This window comes from Ochotona princeps, chromosome 27 (assembly GCF_030435755.1).
Source record: "Ochotona princeps isolate mOchPri1 chromosome 27, mOchPri1.hap1, whole genome shotgun sequence".
Lineage (NCBI taxonomy): Eukaryota > Metazoa > Chordata > Mammalia > Lagomorpha > Ochotonidae > Ochotona > Ochotona princeps.
The window spans coordinates 15,344,811-15,361,870 of record NC_080858.1 but is presented as its reverse complement, the minus strand read 5'-3'; the positions used below and the strand labels follow the sequence as shown (position 1 = coordinate 15,361,870).

The window sequence follows — 17,060 nt, the reverse complement described above, 5'->3', positions numbered from 1 at the left end:
TCTTTAAAAAGTAACAAATTTTGGGGGGTAGTGTGAAAGCTGTGGGGCCTGTTTGGCATCCAGATACAGTCGTAACTAAAGAGCTAGAGCCCAGAAGAGAGAAAATGGCAGAAAATAAAGAATGAAGAGTCCGTTGCCTTGATTGGAAATGTGTGCCACTGAGGCCACCTTCAAACAGAGTGAAACAAAGAATGTCACATGAAAAGAGGCAGGAGGTGATAAAAAATCGGAAGCTTCCCATTTCTTAAGAATGTGTTCAGATAATGCACAAAACCATAAACTGAGGTGAAGAAAACAAAACCAACCAAAAAAGGTATTGGCTTCCACGCTACCAACAGATGGCGCTAAAACTTGGAAAGTTTGGAACAAATCCATCCCAAGGAACAGTTTCAGTAACATCAAGGGTAGGCAGAAAATAAAAGATAAGATGTTCACCAGAGATCCAAGAAAAATAAGATTCCTTTGAAAAAGGCAAAGATCATCATAAACACATTGACTCAACAGACAGACAAGTCGACAAAGACATGAAAACTCCAGCTGACAAAGATTCAGTTGTGAACAAGACACAATTCATGTCTTCAGGTAAGTGCTTCAGTAAAATTAGAGCAACTAAACGTTATCCCTTCGGTTTGTTTTTAGGAGATGACAGATGACCCAGAGACATGAGCTCAGGCCCCAGACTACAGGAGGTTGACAACTGTGGAAGTAAGGAAGAGAAAACCGGTGCGAGAGTCTCTTCAAGAATCCAGCTGGGGAAAATTCAGAAATACAGCAGTAGCAAGGGAGAATTTTCCAGATACATATAGGACCACACCAGGAGACACTCAAACTCCTGATGCTTACAATATAAACAGGCACAGACATGTAAAAACGATTAAAAAAAACTTTTTGAAACACAAATAAGGGATGTTAACCACACTGCGGTAGCAATGAACTAAAGTTTTCTTTTAAAACAGAAGTGCTTGGTTTGTGTGGATTAAGCTACACAGCAGGGAGATGGACTTGTGCATCCACGCCTGGTTCCCTCTCCCTACTCCATCCTCACAGGACAGGAGCTCAGTGTTACTTAAGCCAACTGCCCACAGTTCTCACTCCCCAGCTAGGTAGACAGAGCTTGGAAAATTAGGTCACAGGGTTGCCACGGGGACTCCAACCATCTGTCTGGCAAGCGTGAGTGACTTCCTCCGCCCTGCAGTCATGTTGTGCAGTGTCCCACAGGCAAGATAAGACAAAGGTTAGCAGGGTTTTCTTTAACAGTGACAAAAATATTTGATCCAAACCACTACGACTATGAGAAAACAGACACTTTTCTCCTTCCACAGCCAATAATGTAATCAACAATTTCATAAATATTTACCTTGGACTTCTTTTTATACACAGAAGCCTATATCTATATCTGTGTCTATATAGAGAGATACAGAATTTTTTTTTTGTCACAGTTCACTGTCATTGGCCCCAGGCACACAAGCTGATATAGAAATTATAAGCTACTCTTGTGATTTTGCTACTAAACAATGAAGCTCTCTGTAACACAAATAAAGAAGTTTTCTGAAATAGATAGTTATGAATCTTTCATTCATAGGAGCTAACTAGAAACACATGAGCCAAACTCATTGTGAGGATCATTTCAATGGTGTGTAATCGGAGAGGTATGTTAGAACACTTGGCTCCACGTAAGGGGGAGGAGTCTACATCCTCTTCTCTTGCAAGGGAAATGCAAAAGCAGTTGAGCAACTGTGTAACTCATTTGGCAGTCTTCAAAATTCAAGATAATATTTTCCCCATCTCCAGAATTTGACACTTTACAACCAGCCTGAAGTCTTTAGTGTGGTTTCATTTTATGAATAATGGCTTCTTCATTCCTCAAAGTTTCCGGGGGAGGGGGGGAACACTGAATAGTGTATATGAAAAACACAAACCATACTTGTCTGATCTGCTATTAAACTGACTTTAATAGCAGAAAATCTTTCAAAGGGAGTATTTGTATACTGCAATTTTTCCCAAAGCTCATAAATAACAAATGTTCTTTTGTGGCGCTATTGTAAAATCATATATAATTTGGAAATAGGCTTGATTTATAAATCCACAGTATCAAGATATGTAAGAAACCTTCATAGTTTAAAAGTGAATCTTTTAATACTTGAAGGGAAAACTTATGGAAATTAAGGATAAAGCAAAGTCGAAAGAGTTATCCTTTAATTTCTACATGTTTAACCATTTACCTGGTCAAAAAAGGATTCTTTTCAGTGTCTGTGCTGCTTTTAACAGAAGCTCCTAAACTGGTAAGAATAAGAATGCTGTCTTATTCAACAAGAATAAAAATATTACCCATCTTGTCCGTCACAGTTTCCTCATTATTTAGTGATAAAACTAGCACTTAACAGGACTTTCCAGTATTTCTTTATTGATAGACTGCGATGTTTAGAACTGTGAAACCAAGAGACGATACTGGGCTCCTCCCAGCCAATGGGCTTAATGGTGACTTAACCCATTCCCAAATCTGCATAACGTTGTCATACATGTACAACACAAGAGGAGAGGGAGCGAACAGGATCCAACAAGACCTAAGGCCACTACGACAAAACTCATCCACACCTACAGAAGCAGCTGGATGTTGATTATAGTCAATATGCGAGTGTGTGTGCATTTCTTTGCTGACGTTCCTCTGAAAGGGAAAGCTTTTTGTTCCTGTATTATCCATTCCAGTGCCTGCCTTGACTGACAGCCATAACAGAACGTGGCAAGAACAATTAAAGAGCTAGGAGGAAGAGGAAGACGAAAGGGATCACAATCTAAGTTCTTTCAGATGGGGGGGAAATACACTGCTGGCAATAAACTAGTTTCGCTGGCAATATACATTAAAACATGTTCTCAATGAAGTCCCTGCAAAAATCTGCACACTCCTGGGACACAGTGGGCGGGTCCTGGGCCTTGGCGGGAGCCCCCACACTGCTTCTGATCCAGTTTCCTGCTCGGGTTCACCCTGCGAAGCAGCGATGATGGCTCAAGTGCTTGGGCTCCTGCCATGCACATGGGCACACGCAGATGCAGTTTTTGCTCCTGGTTTTGGTATAGAACGGTTCTCCCAGTTATATGCATTTGGGAAGTGAACCAGCAGAGTGTGAAGCTCTCTCTGTCTCCCCTTCTAAGTAAATGAAAATTAAAAGAAAAAAAGTGAACAGATTTCTTGAATTCCTTTGGGAGAGAGAGAAAAATTTGACTTAAATGAGTTCTCTAATTTAAAATGTCTACACTTAGATTCAGTCTGCTCCCCCAGGAGCTAATACAGAGCTAGATTAGCCTCTATGAATCAAGAACCCATCATTACATTTAGTGTGCAAAATCCAGTTAATGCCCATATTCATCTAAATAAAGCCAATGTCAGCTACAAATGCCTGCTATTAAATCTTGCAAAAAGCAGGAATTTCAGTGTTTGGAATACAAAGCCTTTCATTTTGTGTTCACTCAGTGAATAGACATTCAATACATATTTTTGTCAAATAATAAAGTTTCTTTACAATATATTGAAAGTTCCCTGGATACAGCTCACCAACAGCATAGTGGTGGTAAAAACAGCTTTTGGGTTCTGGAAGAAAGTTAAATGTTTCCACTTTTTTAATTAATTTATTTTTTATTTTTGAAATTTATCATACAATTCTGTATAGTCTGGATTTCCCCCCTCCCTTTTCCGCCTATTTATTATCACTATACTAACTCTCTATCAAGTTCTACTTCAGCTTTATCCATTAGCCTAAAAGCATGTCCAGGGCCAGCGCAGTGGCCCAGCAAGCTAAGCCTCTACCCTGTGCCACCCAACAACCCATATGGGTGCCAGTTCATGTCCTAGCTGTTCCACTTCCCATCCAGTTCTCTGCTTGTAGCCTAGGAGTGCAGCACAGCACGGTCCATGTCCTTGGACCTCTGCACTCCTGTGGGAGACCCAGAGAAGTCTCCTGGCTCCCAGGTTTGGATCAACTTAGCTTTTTCCATTCTGGTAAAGGAACCAGTGGAGGAAGACCTTGTCTCTATCTCTCCTTCTCTCTCTCTGTAAAATCTACCTTTCAAATAAAAATAAATAAATCGTAAAAAAAAATTGTCCAAAATGTCCTATTTTCACATAACAATAACTTGATCATTTGAAATTGCTTTTAAACCTATTATGGAATATAAAATGTCACCAGTAGTCACTGAATCTTCTGTCCTCTAGTCCAGTGAAAACTCACAAAATCACATGTTACCTATTGTATTAACAGCCTACTTCCTAAGCAACCAAAAATGGAAATAACCATCTGGTTGCAGCCACAGATGAATCAAGGAGGTCTTGGAGGCAAAAAGGAAGAAATGTTTACTTTTGTTTCAAGACTCTATAGAGGCAAAGAATACCCTCTATAAAATAATTTTCTATAACATGCAATTTTCTTGAGAGACATAGTAATTAAAATTTAAAAATGTCTTAGGATAAGCAGCTCCTACAAAATGTCAAAAAGGAGTAGGTATTGAGCCTGGTGGTTAAGATGTCCCCATTCCATTACAGAACACATAGATTTGATTCCTGTCTCTGGGTCGTTACTCCAACTACCCACTGATGTGTTTCTACCTCCTAAATAAATAAAAAGCAAAATAAATTCTTCAAATGTCCACAAGATATCAGTAGCTTGTAAAGATATCTACTTTACAAGCAGAGCCATGGTGGAGGCACTGCTATGGACAAGAGTCCGTTCTCTTCATAACGAATTGGACTATTTCCAAAATACCTTTCCTGCACCCTCCAATAGATGAAGGGGGTGGGAGCACCATTCACTGCTGTGTCAGCCCTGCAGCTGCCTGCTTCATCTGCACTGTCACACAACCACCACGAGTGTCTCTCAACCAGCCTTCTCTCTCCACAACTGAGATCTCACTAATCAGAAAAACCTAGAACAGGCCCCAAGGCTTTTGCCTGTCCTTCATTGCTTTCGCAGGCCATAAGCAGTAAGCTAGAAGGTAAGTGCAGCAGCCAGGACACGAACCAGTGCCCACGTGTGATCCCAGTGCTTGCAAGGCAAGGATTTAGCCACTGAGCCATTGTGATGGGCCCTCTATTATTCTTTTGTGGTTTTTTTTAAAGATTTATTTTATTTTTATTGGAAAGTCACATATACAGAGAGGAGAGACAGAGAGGAAGATCTTCCATCCACTGATTCACTTGCCAAGCAGCCGCAACAGTCAGAGCTGGACCAATCTGAAGCCAGGAGCCCAGAGCCTCTTCCAGGTCTCCCACATGGGTGCAGAGTCCCAAAGCTTTGGGCTGTCCTTGACTGCTTTCCCAGGCCACAGGCAGGGAACTGGATGGGAAGTGGGGTCACCAGGTTTAGATTCAGCACCCATATGTGGTCCCAGCATGTACTAGACAAAACTATTAGCCACTAGGCTACCACGCCGGGCCCCTATTGTTCTTTATATAATTATTTAACTTCTTTTTTTTCCCAAACATACTGAGGTGCTCTTGTAAACTGCTGTTTAGGCATGGATGTTGTGGATCACTCACTTAAAAATAAAAATGGTGATACTTTAGGCAAATCTATAGCATAACACAGTAAACTGAAATTGGAGAACTATTTTCCTCAATGATTAAAAACTTGTAACACATATTCTTCGGTCACATTAATCCCACACCTTTACATGTTTGAGTATCATGTGAATAATGCTACAAGACTTGGCTCAAGGACCAGATTTTTATCACAGAAAGAATTCCGTTGCTTTTAAATTATTCAGAATCTAACAAGGCCCTACACAGAGCTTAAAACAAAAAAGCGAGGGAGCAAAACTAATGCTCTCCACTAAAATGACCTTAGGATGTAATAAACACGACCTGGAGTTGATAGTACTTAGTACTGAAAATAGACCACACACTAGATGTTCTGTTAATGTAAATAACAAAAACAAGACTTAGAACAGATTTAAATCAGCATTCCCAGATTAAAGAAAATTATACAAAAACTCCCAAATACATGTCGCCTGTCATGGAAGAGTTAAAATTGCAAATATCCTCTGGTAAGAGAAATTCAAGATTTTACACACCTATGAACAAAAATAACCTGACCATGCTTTTACAAGAGGAGTGGGAGGGGGGAAGAATTCATCCAGCTTCAGTATTGTCTTATATCTTTGATATGTGAAATAAACAAGTGAATGCAGAGTTTTCCCTGACAGAAAACAAGTCATTACACTTGCCAGGTTACTCACACATTAAGTTTCAAGAAGTGCAGGCCTATTTAAACAGAAATCAAAACATGATTTTACAATAAGACAGTCTTCTCTGAAACAATATATTCTGTATCATCATCAATGTAGCTTTCTTTGATTTTTTTTTTTTGCTTTGTTTTGAAAATCAGATATACAGAGAGGAGGAGAAACAGAGAGGAAGATCTTCCATCCAATGATTCACTCCCCAAGCCTCTGGAAAAGCCAGAGCTGTGCCGATCCAAAGCCAGGAGCTTGGAGCCTCCTCCAGGTCTCCCACACAGGTACCGGGTCTTAGGGCTTTGGGAGCTGGATGGGAAGCAGGGCCACTGGGATTAGAACTGGTGCCCATACAGGACCCTGGCATGTGCAAGGTGAGGACTTTAGCTGCTATGCTACTGCACTGCGTCCTTCTTTGATCTTCAAAAGTCAGGGTACTTCACATTTATTTTCTTGTAAATTCACAGCTAAAATATTACCATTAAACTCAAACGTCAAAATCATTATAGGAAATTAGATAAATTATATTCCATGTGTTTTTCAAAAGCAATATATTTTAAACATACATTTTCCTTTACTGGTTTCATGCCATCTTTTTCAACATTTAATTTGCTAAATAAAAAATAAAAAACAATTAAAATACACATCAAAACATGAAAATCCACAGGAAAAAAATACACACTGCTGAATGACCACAAATTTCAGCCCCTGGAAATAGTATATTTTTGCATCAGACCAACAAATATCTCAACAACATATGTGGCATTTCTGGAATAAGAAATGACTTAGTGGGCTAGGCGGCGTGGCCTGGTGGCTAAGGTCCTCGCCTTGATCCCATGTGGCCGTTGGTTCTGATCCCGGCAGCTCCACTTCCTCTCTGTCTCTCCTCCTCTCGGTACATCTGACTTTGTGATAAAAATAAAAAAATAAATCTTAAAAAAAAAAAAAAGAAATGACTTAGTTAACATCCTAGTGATGCTAAAACAAAATCTTCTAAACAAAATTAAATTCAACATGCCTCAACAAGGGATTTAACATCATTTTTCCCTCCCTTTAGGTAAAAACTTCTCTTCCTTCTACTAAACTCCATCTTTCTTGCCCATTTTCCTTCTCTCTTTCTATGCAGAGTCCCCCACCACTCCCATCATGGCAACCCACTCAGCACATGACGTACAAATTTGCCTTTCTTCCTGGTATGCTCTAGTGTGCCACCTCCCACTCACTCCACGCCTCAAAATTTCACCTTGTAAAACAACGTCACCTTTCCCAGTAAAGACTCTGTTCACTCCCTTGGCTGTAGTAAGCCTTTCCTTTGTGCTTGCACTGGAATGTAACTTTATAGAAATTTTTTTTTTCTATTTAACTTCTCCCCTACCACCACAACTGTGTCAAGCAGAGTTAGTTATTATTATTTCCACTTCTTAGATAATAAGACTAAATAGATAAGGTCTCTCTGGCTCCAAAGTCCATTGTTTACTTTTTCTAATATGGACTTCCTTTAGCTCCACATTCTGCTGAAAAGCTTGTCTGGCTCCATTCTCTGAGTCTCCTGATGACAGAAGGCAGAGGTCCTGCCTTAGTCCATGCCCATATATATGCACTGTGGCTGACAAGGAAAATATATGCAAGTGGGCCCGGCGGCATGGCCTAGCGGCTGAAGTCCTCACCTTGAAAGCCCCGGGATCCCATATGGGCGCCGGTTCTGATCCCGGCAGCTCCACTTCCCATCCAGCTCCCTGCTTGTGGCCTGGGAAAGCAGTTGAGGAAGGCCCAAACCTTTGGGACCCTGCACCCGCGTGGGAGACCCGGAAGAGGTTCCCGGCATCGGATCGGCGCACCGGCCCGTTGCGGCTCACTTGGGGAGTAAAACATCGGATGGAAGATCTTCCTCTCTGTCTCTCCTCCTCTCTGTATATCCGGCTTTCCAATAATAATAAAATCGTTAAAAAAAAAAAAAGAAAATTTATGCAAGTGATGTTCAACAAATGATGGATGGACACACAGATGAAATGGAATAATGGTCACATTCAAATGGGAGAAACCCTCATCTCTTTCTAAATACTGTGCAAAAAGAAGGCTAATAAGTGCTCATTTCATTTCACAGGCACTGTTTCAGTGCCTATCATATGTGATGTGCTGTGCTTAAATACCACAGAAGATATATATTTTTTTAAAAAAATGAGTTCCTTGCCTTTGAGAAAATTAAAATTCACTGGAGAAAGGGATAAACATCTAGCTAGTTGTTATTATGACTTATTTTATTTTTCCTTAATCCCTCACCAGTTCCTCTCTTGAAGAGAACCTCATTCTTTACAAACATGTTGCAACACCACATAAATCTGGTCAGCAGGAAACACATCAACAGTGAACAGGAAAAAAAAAAGAAGAAAAGAGAATCTCCATGGATTTTAATTACAAACTGTTTGAAGTCATTCATGTTAGCTCAGTAGTCATTTAAGTAGTCTATAGTAAAAAAATTTTGACATCAAGGGTAGCCTGATCGTGGCCTTGCACTTTTTCTTTCATGAGAAGCACAGCTAAGTGGAAAGGGCCTGAGTATTCAAGCCAAGAAGCTCAACCCCGTCGTCCTAACTCTATTCCTCCCCACCCCATGGAAGGAGCTTTATTTTTCTGAACTTACTCATATACACCACTGCTGCATGTCCATCGCTCCTGCTGTATGCCCAGTGAACAGGCCATGTTGGGGTCTCTTAGTTGAGACTCTTGTCAGAGGTTCTCCCGGGGACATGGTGTGTGCCTTGTGCCTATTGCCTCCCATATGGGCTAGGCAGGTGGAGCTCTAGGGGCCGTCTCCCACACACCATTAAAGGGAAGAGACTGTGCAGTAAAGAGCTTTTGTTCAGAAGAGCTAAAGCATACAATGTATGCAACTCCTGCCACACCAAAGTTAGTGTTACACAATAGCCTCTCTGGATGCTACTTGAAGGCTATTGGCTCTTTCTTAAATGAAACAATATAGATACCTTTACCCCAGTGAAAGTAACACAAAATGTTTTCCCCAAGACAGGTACTTGGAAAAAAGCCACTGGTGTAAGAGGAGTGGCAGGAGGTAAGATTCAAGACCAAAGCAAGTGTTATTAAGTTACAGCTAACTTCTGGTTAAGTTTCTAACTGGTATACACATCATCTGCTCTTCCTAGCATACATCCTATCCTGCACACCCTTTCCTCCAGATCCTTTTGTGGTAAAGCAAACTTTTCTTCCTATGGTAAGATCTAAAAGAACAGATGGATGCTACTCTGGACTCAAAACACTACTTTCATACAGAATCTGAGTTAATCAGGGAGAAAGAAATGAATCACACACAATATCTAGGAACCAACATCCACACAAAAAGATGCTGTACTATGTTTCAATCTCCAAGGCTTTTCTCAACTGTTTCTAGTAAGCGACTTTGCATAACAGTTTTTAAAAATCAAACTGAAGCACTTTCCTGAAGCCAATGTCACAGTGCAGTTTAAGCCATCACTTTCAATGCCAACATGTATAGTAGCATGCTAGCTGCTCTACTTCCGATCCACTTACCCTCCTAATGTATCTGAGAAAACAACACGTGATTGTAAATGTAGCCAGGCCCCTTGCCACTGGTGTGGGAGACCTTCTGCTATTCCTGGCTCCTGGCTTCAGCCTGGCCCAACCCTGGGTGTTGCAGTCATTTGGGGAATGGACGAGGAAATGGAAGATAGCTCTGTGTATCTGTCTGTCAGTTCTCTCCCACTCATCCTCCTCCTTTCTCTATGTCACTCTGGTTTTCAAACTTTAAAAAGTTTTTAATAAAAATCTGTTTCTATTTTGTACTTAATTCATATTCTATTTCTTGTGCTTGCTTTGGTAGTACATATACGTATTCTATTATCTTAAAACTCACATTAATGTGTGCCAGAGACACAAATCTTACATGTTTCATGAACATAACTCAAAATGGACCATCGATGATCAAAACATTTAAAAAAAAAACTGTAAGACTAAGGAAAGAAAAGCAGAACATCGGTGTCCCATGCTGGAAACCACTATGAATCCTGGCTATTCTTCTGATCTAGCTTTCCACTAATGTTCCTGGGAAGGTAGTGGAATATAGACCAAATACTCAGATTCCTAAAACCCACATGGGAGACCAAGACGGAGTTTATGGCTTCTGGCTTCTTCCTGGCACACCACTGGCGGTTGTAGCCATTTGAGGGGTGACTCAACTGATGGAAGACATCTCCATTGCTCCAGTTCTCTATTGTTCTGCCTTTCAGATAATTTTGTAATCATAATTATCTGCTCTGGTAAAGACACTTAACAGAATAAAAAGACCAGTCAGTCTGGGAGAAAACATCTGCAGAATTATATTATAAAGTACTTATAAACAAAACATATGAGGAAGTTTTGCAATAAACAAGAAGAAAATCAACAAGTCCACTAAAAAGCAAGCAAAAGATATGAACTAACATTTTATCAGAGGAAGTTAACAATCTGTCCCCATGGAGTGTCAAATTTCCCATAGCAGATATCACTATGCATCTATTAGAATAAAAATCAAAACACAAACAAAATCACATGCCAGCAAGGGTGTGGAGCAATGGATATTATCCTGCATTGCTGGTGCTAATGCAAAATGGTACCACCACTTGAAAAAGAGTCTGGCAATTTCTTACAAAGCTAACTATATACTTACCATTCTCCAGCAATCATTCCCCTGGGTATTGACCAAACTGGTTTGAAGAGTATGTCTGACAGATTTCCACAGGGAAATCTATGGTAGATTTACTTATAGCAGCCAAAAACTGAAAGCAACCATGACATCCTTCTGTATGGGGGAAATTGTGATACATCTCTACATTGCAATATTATTATTCAATTTTAAAAATGACCTATCAAGCCAAAAGAATACATGAGATGAGAATATATGGGATGAAGAGTTAAATGCATATTACTAGGTGAAAGGAATCACTTTGCCAGGCTCTATGATTCCAATTACATGGCATCTAGAAAAAGGCAAAACCTTTTAAGAAAGAAAGAAAAAAATCAGTGGTTGCCAGGGGATGGGTGAAAGGAAGAGAATGAAAGTGGATTTTTAAAGTGTTGAAATTACTCTGTATAAAAATTATGAGATTTAAACTAACAGGTATATCAAAGTGTGCAGCTGTCAAAACTCACAGAACTTTATCAAATAGTGAACTATATAACTATGAAAAATTGACTTAGAAGATCAAGGAATCACAAAACGGGATGCAGATTGTGACAAGAGAATCAAACCATATTTCTAAATGTGTGCAACACACTCACCAGAAACTACAGGAGGAAATGATGCTTAGTTAATGAACTTTGGAAATGAATGAAGGATGTAAGGGGAAAGCAAAAGAAACTGCACATAAGCGATGTCCTCTAGTTGCTCCCCATGGTAGCACAGGTCAATAGTTTCAGTACTGTTGTACATGTGCAAGACAACAGAACAATTAAGCAAATGGATGGCAGATGGTGGGAGCCAGATTTCTTCTCAGTACTGGAATGAGTTTACAAGTCAACAAGAGAAACTACAATGACATACATGTGAGCAGAATAGGATCAGAGAAGACAGTGTGAATTCATATTTAGCTTAACACAGATATACATATGCCTACCCAAATAGAGCCATGTATTTTTCCATGGGTTTGTATTCCTTGCAGTGTCAGATGACAGAGTTCAGAGGTAATGACTCTGCAGTGTCCTTCATTGAAAGCTCTGCTTCTAGAAGCACTACCAAAGAAAAGTCTACAAATTGTAGAAATGGCTACTTCTTGGCAGGTACAAGAAATATACAAGATAAGTCTGGAGTATCTTACATGCTTCAAAAACAAAATCCTTACACTGTCCATGGCATGTCAAAAGGGACACAGGAGCCAAACTGCAACAAGTGAAGCAACAAAACAGGACAGCATTGGAATACAACCCCAGGTAGAAAAGCAGCTCCATGAATCTAAAGCAATGCAAGCCAATGATGGAGTAACCAAACACTGAGCAGAAAAGATGAAACAAACCCAGGCAGAGAACTTTCCAGTCCTGAGACCCTCCACTGCCACGGTGGGGAGCACAGCGAGTCCCTTCTGAGAGCACACAATTAAAGAGGGAAGAAGAGGGTAACTGTATGCTGGGGAGCATACCACACACTGTGTGTATGTCACTTAAACCAGTGTCACTTAGACCAGTGACGAAAATGCCTGCCAAGGGTGCTAAAGTAGGCTGGTGGTAGAACTCTACCTCTGTGGTCCTCCTCTCGCAAACCCACAACCACAGTCTAATCCTGAAAAACATGCTAAATTGAATGGAGGTGTACTCTACAAAATGCCTTACTTGTACTCCTCAAAACTATCAATGTCATCAAAAAACAGGAAATTCTAACCAAGTGTCATATCCAAGAGGAACCTACAAGGTACACTGATTAAATGCAATGTGGTATCCTGTCTGATGGGTTTCTGGAACAGAGAAAAAGGGGGGAGGAGGTAGTCTTAGGTTAAAAATTAAAGAAAAGTGTGAACTGTGAGGAATAATAATGCATTATTAATAATCCATTTGTTGTAACAAATACTAACATAAGATGTTAAGAGGTGAGGGGGACAGGCCTGGGGTAGATGAGATGTCACTGTACTGCTTCTGTGGTTTTTCTATAAACCTAAAATTGGTCTTGGGAACAACAACAACAAAAAAAAAAAAACAGCATGCTTTTGAAATTCTACTCAGGAAGGCATCTTGGAAAATGCTGAAGATGGCCATAGTGATGAACCTCCCACTTTCTTGTATACATTCAGCTTGAAAACATTTGCAACTATCCCATTACAGGATTTGTCTTAGGAAAACATGTCCAATCACTAACAGCTGCAAACAATTGCACACAGTAATTTCCAACAGGGATCTAGGATAGCCAAAGTATTTTAACTAAATGTCCACATTTCCCCCTTACCTACTTATGCAGATTTTTGAAAGTTGGTAACTTACCATCAACTTACATTTTTGTGTTATGCACCAAATAATTAGAAAATATGGATAATACAGTCAGCAAATTTCATACCAATCAAATTTGTGCTAAAATACTCATCCAATAAACCTTCCACAGAGAGAATTTAGTATCCTGGAAACTCTGTTTCCTGACACAAACCTGGACCAAGTAAACTCCTGCATAATTAAAACAGATACGTGAAGAAAATTAACAAGAATAAAATGCATCAGGACAGGGATGTCTAAGATAGTCTAAGGAAAGGACTAGCACTTACAAGATACCAAGTGAAAACATGACACAGACTGGTAACTGAAAAGATGCGTGGATCAAAATGTTCAGCAGGAAAAAACTAGATATGTTACATATTATACATATATATATATACACAAAATCTTCATACAATAAGTAAATTGTTCATGACAAACAAGCAAAGCCTTGAAAATCAGGCATTAGGCTCCTGATAAGGAAGAAGGAAGGAGGAGACATCACCCTAATCACTACCTCATTGAAAGTATTCCCCACTATTGATAAGCTAAAAATCACTACACGGTGCTAGATAATAACAGTGGGAAGTGAAAACAGTTAAAAAGAAGCTGTGTCGAATACTGTGTACCACGGTTATCTCAGAACAGTGGAATAAAAGCGACTTTTCTTTGCTTATCCCTGCTGTGAAGTGAGTGAATTCTGCAATACCCCAGTCTTAAAGCTATGTCATGCACTGAAGGCATTCTAGGGGCAGCTACTCCATTCTAATCTCGCCTCAATGTGGCAGATGTATAAAATATTTTCCTTCTCAAATTCTGAGGACCCATGATCAAAACTCTTCCACAGCCACAATTTACCAACAGTAACACTGTGTCCAGATAACTCCAATCCCAAATAGGAAAATCCACACTAGGAAAGCCACTGACTATAATTTCAAAAGACCCACCACCACATGAGCTGCTTTATCAATGCACACTTTCTAAGATTCAAGGAGTTGTAGAAGAATGGTTTCTATTCGATGGAAAGAGATGAAAGCAATACACAACAGTTGACTTTCATAGCTGCCTTTATTTTTTTTTTTCTGGTTTGTTTTTAACATATGGAAGCCTTTCTGGAATTCTATCTTCCCAAACTAGCAAACTACTCAAACATATGTGCAATCAACTTTGATCTAAACCCATCTTAAAAGATGAGCTGTCTGTCTCACCCTTATCACCACAGGCCAGAACAGAAACCTTAGAGGGGAAAAAGCCGCAGCTACTCCGCTGACACGTATTCTGTCAAGGATTCTAAACGCTTCCCCTACTCTGGATGTCTGCGGATTTCAAACGCTAATATCCCGCGTCCTGGCCCCAGAGTCCACGGACTGCAAAGGCATTGAGAAAAGATGCATTTGGGGTGAGGGGCGGTTTCCTCGGAAGGTAAACGGCGTCTGGGACCCTGTGGGATCGCCCTGGGACGCGGGAACCTCCCCCCATTTCGCTAAAGGCGCAAATTGGCAACGACAGGTCGTGTCCCCCAAAGTAAAATGTTACGTGAAGTGGAGTCACAAAAGTCAACAGTTAGGGACTGCCTACTCCTAAGCAAGAAGTTTCCTTAATTTGAGAGGACACACGGTGGAAGGACCGTGCCCTAAAGGGTCACTTGGAAAAGACCCTTCTCCTCACCCCTGCACCCGTCACACAAACCAAGTGAGGAGCAGAGAAATCAGCTCTCAAAGCCCCCCAGTCCGGTCCCTAGACTGGGACCCCAAGAACACTCCGTTGGGAGTCGCCCCAGGCCCCGGCTGGGCTCAGGTGTATCTGCGAGCCCAGGTTCCCAGGAGCAGCGAGGGTCACCGTGGGTCCTCCATGCCCACCTACCCCGCGGCAGCCCAGGAGCGCAAGGGGCTGGCGAGGCGGGCGCGGGTCGGCTGCAGCTCCCGGTCCCAGCTCCGCACAGCGCGGACGCGCCCGGGCGCAGAGCCCTCGCACACCTGGCTGCCAACACCAGTTGAAAGCACCCAAAGTGAATGGAGGCGGACGCGGCGCCTGGCACCGCTCCGATCCCAGCACACAAAGACGGATTCTGATGAAAACCCAGGCAGCAGAGTCCACGCCTGCCGGACCCGAGGTAGCTCTTACCTCGGAGCCCCGGGATTCTCTGGAGGCTTCGTCAGTCCAGGCGAGAATGACCGCACCCCGCCCCGCGCCCGCGCGCCGCACAGCCGCCTTCCGCGCCCGGCAGAGGAGCAGCGATCCCCGCGGCAAGCACAGCGCCGGCCTCGCGCCGGCGCCACCGCCTCCCTCACCGCTGCCGCCCGAGTCTGGAGCGGCAGCCAGCGCGCGCCGCGCATGCCCAGCGCCGGCACCCGGGAGTGAGCGAGCGAGCGAGCGAACGAGCTGAGGCGGCGAGAGCGCGCCCTGCGGCCGGGAGCGGGCTGCGCGCTCCGGGCTGTGGCCGAGTGTCGGTGGACCCCGGCGCTGCAGGCAAGAGGCCGGCGGCGGCCGGGTGGGAGGGGACACCCGGAGGGCAGGAGGCGGGCCTCGCGCCAAGTTCTGGAGGCCACGGTCTGAGGAAAGCCAAGGTTACGAGGCGCTGACTGACTGGGCTCCCTCAAGTGCCCGGGCGGGACAGTGTCGCCACCCGGAGACGCGGAGAGAGGGATTAAGAGCCTGCGGTGAGGAGAGAGGGTCGCCCCCGGGGCAAGGGGTGACGCCCTGGACGGGGGCACGGAGCGCTGTCGTCTCAGTGCCACAGGTATTGGGGTGCAACCCTTGGGCACTCCCCGGACCCCGGGACCAGCCCGGCTTGTCCACTTTGGGCGCTTTTCTCTTTTGTGTCTCCTCCGTCCCGTGCACTAAACGGGCGGTAGCCACGTTTCCCGAGCCGGTGCCGAGCCCAGACCTGCCACGCTCGGCTGCCCGCCTGAGATCCCAGTTAAAAAAAGAAAGAAAGAAAGGGCGGGCTGTTGCCAAGAGCTAGAGGTGATGGAGCCTCACAACCTCCGCCCGTAGCGGAATCTCTCTTGGAGCCAGAAGCCCAAGTTCTGAACTCTGTGTTCTGACTCCTAAAACAACACCTCAGGTTGTAGTTCCCTCCCACCTCCACCCAAACTGGAACGTCTAGTGACTTCCAGGACTCAGTGAAACACTGTAAATTGAGCTTGCTTAGAATGGATTGGACCTACACGTCCTGGGTAGCCAATTCTCTCTCTCCCTCCCTCCCCCCCCTCTCTCATACACACACACACACACACACACACACACACACACTCTCGCGCGCGCGGGGGGGGCGGGGGGGTTGATGTACCAGACCCAGCACAAATCAAAATCATTGTGCTGAAATTTGAAATAATCACAAATCAAGTCCCCTACCTTAAGCAGGAACCCTTGCCACAATATTTCCACTAGTTCTCCATCCTCTTGCCCATTTCCAAGGTTGGAAATCTCTATTTGTATCAATAGTATGGTTAACCATGATCGTTTGCTGACTATTTACCTTTGCCAGGAGCCAAATAATTCAAACATTATTTCTAATTGTGACAGCAGAGAGGCCCCATTACACCTGTTTAACATTTTAGGAAAAGAAAGCTCAGGAGTTTCCATCTTTATACCAAAGCCAAGGCCGACATCAAATTTAAAATCCAGCTCTGGCTTAACTCCCAAACCAGAAAGATCTGTGTTGGGAACATCCCATCGGCTTCCCTGGACTTAGACAATTAGGGCTGTTTCTGTACTTAGGAACCACACTGATAATCTTGTAGGCACTGCAAGTCACCTCATGGTGGAAACTGTTAAATCACCTCTAGATTTTCTGTGTATTTTTCTTTGATTTTTCCCCCCTTTCAAGGTTCATCAGATAACACAGTAAGTTCTTGTAACCATACTTCTTA

At 42.7% G+C, this 17,060-nt stretch overlaps 1 protein-coding gene across 1 annotated transcript in view; it reads right to left on the bottom strand.

The window, feature by feature from the left end:
• EPS8 (epidermal growth factor receptor pathway substrate 8) overlaps positions 1-15,456 on the bottom strand; it is a 154,180-nt gene extending 138,724 nt beyond the window's left edge. Inside the window, exon 1 of the mRNA XM_058655784.1 lies at positions 15,310-15,456. The gene's annotated coding sequence lies outside the window, so the exon portion shown is untranslated. The remainder of the gene's footprint in view (positions 1-15,309) is intronic.
• Between the last annotated feature and the right edge of the window lie 1,604 nt (positions 15,457-17,060).